The following is a 7,195-nucleotide window of genomic DNA, read 5'->3' as shown; positions in this document are numbered from 1 at the left end:
TCCCTGCTGCCCTGCGGCTTCCCTGGGAGTCGTGGGGCCTGTGGCTCCTGGCTGGCTGTTCAGGTCTCCGGTAATAAGATTTTTTAAAATGAAAAATTGCAAAGATTTTTTAAAGTAATGAAAAGATGAATAAAAAGAATAGAATAAACGAAAAACAAAAGAGAATGAATTTATACAAAAGAAATTATTGTCTATAAAAATGAAAATCAGAAATTAGCTTAAATGACCAAAAAGAAAAACTACTGTTCAGGCAACTACTACATATCAACTCTTCACATTAATATGACATAAATATATTCAAAACTGATAAATTTAAATATATATGTAGAGAAAGAAATATAGGCTGCAATAAATAGAAAAGTCTGTAGCTTTATCACATGTTCTCTATGGCTAATAGCATTTGAAAGGTTGAAAATAAATGTGTGTATTTTAATATAGTAATTTCTCTTTTTATATCAGTATTATGAGCTATAATAGTAAACATTGAGGTTTATCATCTTTTGTGAATATCCAATATTCTCAGATACTTTAAATACATATCAAATTATCCAAAAATACATGCTGTACAGTACATAAAATACTCTCCCCTATGAAATTCTCCAGTAAGATTTGAAAGAAACTGGAAATGGAGGTTGAAGATCAAGGAAAAGGAGAAAACTTGACAAATATTTAAGTTTTAGTTTTATCTAAAAAATTTGAAGTACAAAAAACATTGTAGATTTAGAATTTTCAAAAACCTACTTTAGTAAGGGTTCTTAAATGTTTTAACCTCCCTTCTAACCCACCATCCCCAGAGGAAGTAGAAAGAAAAGGTTAATAGGGCAAAGGAAGATGTGGACCTATTAAGAATTAGTTCTTTGGGGAGATTCCAGTCTTTGTTGTCAGTTCAGTTCACAGGGATCAGCAGTGGTAACTCGAACCACTCACAAAAACCATTCACTAATCAGCAAGAGCAGTTTGATCCAGAAAAAAATACAAGGTTCTGTCAATAGGCTCAAGTTTACTCAGAAGCAGCAAGAAGCTGCTGGAATATCAGAAGTTCTTTAGTGCCTTTCTATCTCTACAAAGTAGCAACAAATGATGATCAGCAAAGAAGGCAAGGCAAACCAATACCACAAAGTGTCCCTCACTGTCTATCAGGATATATTTTCAAACATCATATGTTCTCTCAAGCATACACTGTACTAAAACATCATATGCTCCTTTTCCAGGCAGCTTCCAGATAACCACCACATGTCTGTTCTCAGCAAAACATCCTCCAATGTGTCTGCCTCAGCAAATAATCCTCTCATAAGACAGTTTCCAGGAAAAAAAAAATCACATGATGAACTTAGTCTCCAAAGAAACCAGAAATTTCCACTTCAAAACATAAGCATTGTCTTGTGCATATGGCCATTGAGTCGATACATTTTGGCATATTTTTTACTGGGTAGTTTCCATCATTTCTTCCTTACATTTTTTGAAACTGATGTTCTCACTTTACAGCCACAGCTTTCTACAGGCTGCCCTGTCTGAATCATTATACAACTTTCTCCATCAATATTGCTGCATTCTTCCCATAGTCTAATACATCTACTAAACTATGAAATACTTTTTAAAAAATAGTCATTTCTGTTTCTTTTTAAAAGTCCTTCAGCAAGTTTTATCATGACATGACTCTATGACCTTCCATTAAATGATGAAGTGTAAATGGCTTGGATACCACATTAATCTCTGAACCTTATATAGTCATTGGTATAGTATACAATAGTATATGTGATTATAGAAAGAAGAAAAATGTAATTAGACAGTTTGTGTTGGTTTGAATATACCTGGCCATGTTGAAATCAGTATGGCCTTATTGGAGGAAGTACATCACTGGGTAGGCAGGCTTAGATCTGCTAGTGTCAAGCTCCACTTAGTACAGAAGACAGCCTCCTCCTGGCACCTTCAAATCAAAATCTAGAACTTTTAGCTCCTGAAGCACCAAGTCTGTCTGCACACTACCATGTATCCTGTCGTGATGATAATAGACTGAACCTCTGAAATTCTAAGCAAGCCCCAGTTAAAACTTTCACTTTTTAAGAGTTGCCATGCTCATGGTATATCTTCAAAGCAATGGATACTCTAAATAAGACAGAAGTTGGTAGCAGGAACTGGAGTATTGCTGTGTTAGGGCTGACCATGTTTGTGTTTGGAGGAATGTGGATTATAGAACTTTAAAAAGAAGTAGAACGCATTAAGTGGTGTTTAATAAGCCATTCTAGTTAAAATATGGAAGATATTAGTGTTGAGGGTGATTTGAACCCTGGCTCAAGAGCTTTCAGAGGAGAAGAAAGTTAATATCTTGCCTATAGATGGTTCTTGTGATATTTTCATGAAAAGTGTGACTGATTTTTCCCCTTGTCTGAAGAATCTGCCTAAGGATAAAGTGGAGTGATCTAGATTAACTGCATTGACAAAGAAAATCTCAAAAAGGAGTCTAGTTTAGACTTTGTCCTGTAGTTAATTCTAAATAGGGGAACATTTTAATCAAGCATAGCAAGCTTAGAAAGGAAAAATACAAAATGTATGACTGAAAGGATAAAGGGACACCAGGAAATAGAATGGAACTAAACGCTATGTTCAAGGATATTAAATGAAATTAGGAGAGTGGTGACCTCAGGGCAAGATCCCACCCAGCTCAGCTTATTACTTATGTATTTGCAGTTAAACAAGGGAAAGTTATATCATGTTAGACATTATTATGACCTGGATATTGTTTTCATTTGGACATAAGAAGATATAATTTTGTGTCAAACTTACAAGGGATGGATTGCGATAGCTAATCTCAGCTATCAACTTCACTAGATCTAGAATGAACTGCAGTCCAGAACTTATAAAGTTCTTGTGAAAAGAAATTAGAGAAAAACTTAGAACTAAGCATGGTGATACATACTTTTAATCTTGGAGACAGAGGCATGTAAATCTCTGAGTTCAAGGTAAGTCTACAGAGCAAGTTACAAGACAGCCAAGATTAGGCAGTGAAGGAGGTCGAAAACAGAAGTAATAGAATAAGGGGGGGAGGTGTTCCAGGTTTAGCATGCAGCAGAACTTGGCAACTTTAGCCATGTGGCTCTGGATGTAAAATCAAAAGTAGAAAGGGTTACTGGGACAATTGATGCTAATTAGTTGAAGCTAAGAAATTAGTAGTGATTAAGAAGAGTTCAGCATCACTGAGGTGGAATCTTTTGAGAAGTGTTTTCTGAGGGCACAAAGAAACTGTGTTCCAGAGATAAACATCATTCTGGTAGCTGGACTTGGTAGTAAGAATCATTGAGGTGTTACTGGTTTTGAAGGCATGAGGAGTCATGGAGAGGTGAGACTTGGCCAGGAAAGGTCATTGGTGAAGGTGCAGCCTCAGTTGTAGTTGACAGCCTAAGACTGAGGAGTCATGCAAAGAATTTGAGGCTTGGCAACCTTAAGAAAGCCTATGAGAGGCTATTGGTGAAGCCTTGTTGCAGTGGAAGACCCCAGTGTATTAGAGATGCCAGTATCACCAAGAACAGCAGCAGCAGCGGAGTGGAGTTGCCAGAGCCTAGAGTGCTACAGAGGTCAGAGCTGGAGAAGTGACACCAGCCCATTGGAGGAGCCAGAAAGATCATGTGTGGATCCATATGTTCATGTGGGACAAGAAGCTGTAAAGTTGAAGTTGCCTTGGATACTCCAATATGTTAAAGATTCCAGAGCCATGGGATATCTGCTAAGAAAAGCTGCTAAAAGGGAGAGGAACTAGCCCAAGAGAATGAATTTTGTTGCAATCAACAATGTTAACAGAGTTGGAAATCTGAAAAGTACTTTGACATCAGACATGGAGATGTAGAGTTTGGGGTTTGCGCAGCTGGTTTTCTGTTCCAGTATTTCCTCACTATGATGTTTTGGAATGGTAATGATAATATGTATCTTGTGATGATGGAAATAGTGACCTACTTTTTTATTTTATAGAGGATTGCAGTTAAGAAATTGTATGTATATCAGAAGAGACTTTGAACTTTGGACTTTTAAACATTGTTGAGAGTGTGATGGACTACAGGAACTTTTGAAGTTGGACTAAATGTATTTTGCACTATGCTGTGAGTAAGTACGGTCCCCGTAGACTCATGTTTTTGGACAAGTCTATGGAGTGGAATGTGGTAGAATGCTTGGCCCATGGAAAGTGGCATTGTTAGGAGGTGTGGCCTTGTCAGAATAGTTGTGCCCTTGTTGGAAGAAGTGTGTCACTGTGTAAGCAGGCTTTGGGATCTCCTAGTGTTCAAGCTCCTCCCAGTGTAGAAGAGAGCCTCCCTCCAGCTGCCTATGGCAGACGATCTCCTCCTGGTTGTCTTCAGATGGAGAACTCTCAGCTCCTTTAGCACCTTGTCTTCCTGCACATTGGCATGCTTCCTTCTACCATCATGATAATAGACTAAACCTCTAAAATTGCAAGCCAGCCCCAATTAAAGTTTATAATAGTTGCCATGGTGATGGTGTCTCTTCACAGAAATGTGAACCCTAACTAAGACACGGTTAAAGACAAAAGATATGTAGATAAAATGAGAATGTGGTTTATAAATACATTTGCACTAATTTCTTCTTAAAATCTAAGTATTTGAATGTTTACAGTGCATACTTCAATTGTACAATATTTTAAGTAAAGTATCTATTGTGTATAGTGTAGCACTACAAAGTCAAGTTTGAAACTCATTACTAAAACATGTTTTGAGAGTAATATCTTTTGTATGTCAAAACTCTAGGTATTTACAATACTTCTCCAGTAATGGCATACATATCTTCTAAAATAAAATCCTTTGCAAAAGAAACAAGAACACTGGAAACAATTATCAATATCAAGTTCATCATAATTTTGTGAAATACATGCAGGCTTAAAATAATCTGAGGAGTACTTAATTATTCAGGAAAATTGGTTAAACTTTAATAGAGACAGTGATCTTTGTTGCATTTTAATTTTTCCTATTTTCATCCTCCTTTTCTCAAATCCAAACTAGCCTTAAAATCTAACAATGTGTTTTTATGATATTTGCAAAATTATTCAGCCTTAGAAACACTAAAGAGGTTAAAAAGGGCTTGGCCAATCCTCCCCCCTCCAAAAATGCCTTTTTCACATAATTGTCATTATTTGGCCAGAGTACCAGCTCCTCACGAACACTATTACAGGGCTGTAATTTATTTGATTGGCACAGATCTCGCACAGTGGGGAACAGCCTGTTCTTGTGCATTTATTTTAAAAGTAAATAACAGCAATTTGTTAAAATTGTACCTCCTGAGGTAACAATGCTAGTTGGGACAGGGGAAAAAGACTAACCAAAAATGTAAGTGAAAAATCTCCTGGTGAGATTTCCATGAGGCTTTTTTTAATAACTGTATAGTCCTGAAAATATACAATGCTACATACACATATATGGTTGCATGCATGCTCAAACCTATGTGCTTGCTCATGAAACATGGAGATCCTAAAATCTTGTTTGGGGTGATTTTTGTCTCTAGAAATTAACACGAGGGGAAAAAATAACAACTAAGGCACAGTTGCCAACTGTATGACTCAGTATTGTAGAGCAAGGAAACAACAACAATGTGGCCTATATGCAGACACATACAATCAATAGAAATTATCTGAGAAAATCAAGATACTGGATAAGGTTGACAAAGGCATAGCTAAACTTACCAAAATAAAGACAAATTAATAAGACGAGAGATATAAGGGGAGATCAGGGGGACCCTGAGATCATTACAGACTACAGTGTAATTCAGAGATTCATTGGGATATGTGTTTGAAAACTTATATAGAAAAAAATAGGAAATTTCTCAAACTTGAGGTCTTACTTTGCTTCTCTCTTGTTGGAATAAAACATTATTAACAGCAACTAGGGGAAAAGGAGATTTATTTGCTTACATTTCCAGGTAAGAATACATCACGAAGAGAAGTAAATATAGGAACTCAAGCTGGAACCTTGAACAGAGACCACAGAGGAACAGCACAAACTACAAAAAGAGTCCCACATAGACAAATAGGTATTACACTGTGTATTCAAATTCTAGAAGAAAGGAGATTAAAAACTATAAATACTTCTGATCTTATTTAAACATTTTTCTATGTACACACATATTAAAACACTTGATATACCCCATAAACAAATTCATTCTTTCATGGTTTTGCATTAATTAAAATAAACTTTCAAGGTTATTATGACAATTATAACAGTCAAAAATGAATTTTGATTGAATTATGAATTTCTATGTAGATGGATGTTCAAGAAGGGAGTAGGAAGAATCAAAAGTAAGATGAGTTGTTATCTGAAATGTTATACAACTTTGTTTAGAACCTGCAAAATGAAAGAAGGAAACTTTGACTATATATTTAAATATATTAATTGTTTTTCTGTTATATGAACAAACTTCATGTAGTAACTATGATGACCATAAAATATTTAAGAGTTTAAAAAGTCATTACTTTTCTATACAAAAGTCATTTCAAACTTAAACCATAATCCCACCTAGTAGCCAAAGCTTGCAATTAATTCTAGATAAGCTTGTCACTTGTAAATTTTGGGAATTATCTCAGAGTTTAATTATGCCCATTTAGAATTGTTTTCTATAAATATATCTTTTATTCTTCTGTGTAGTAACTATTGTCTGGAAGGCTTACTGCCTTTATCTGCTCACCTAGGCATAGTCCTGGAAGCTTCTAGCCTCTGTACAATCTTATCTAGGCCAAGAATGTTCTCAGCTTCTGCAAGTAAGTTTACAATTTCTCATTCTTTCTAAGTTCTGGCTGACTAGTTCAAATCAGCTTTTATGGCTCAAAACTCCTCTCAAAGTCCCCAATGAAGGAGCTAGAGAAAGGGCCCAAGGAGCTGAAGGGTTTGCAGCCCCTTAGGACAAACAACAATATGAACTAACTAGTACCCTCAGAGCTCCCAGGGACCAAAACACCAACCAAGGACTATACATTGTGGGACTAATGGCTCCAGCAGCATGTGTATAGCAGAGGATGGCCAAGTCGGTCATCAATGGGAGGAGAGGCCCTTGGTCCTGTGAAGGCTCTATGCCCCAGTGTAGGTGAATGCCAGGACCAGTAAGCAGGAGGGGGTTGGCTGGTGAGCAGGGAGGTGGTGAGGGGGGAGGGTACAGGGGATTGTTTTAGTTTTTGTTTATTTTATATTATTTTATTTCATTGTTT

Source organism: Mastomys coucha, chromosome X (assembly GCF_008632895.1).
Source record: "Mastomys coucha isolate ucsf_1 chromosome X, UCSF_Mcou_1, whole genome shotgun sequence".
In the NCBI taxonomy this organism is placed as follows: domain Eukaryota; kingdom Metazoa; phylum Chordata; class Mammalia; order Rodentia; family Muridae; genus Mastomys; species Mastomys coucha.
This window is presented reverse-complemented; position numbering follows the sequence as displayed.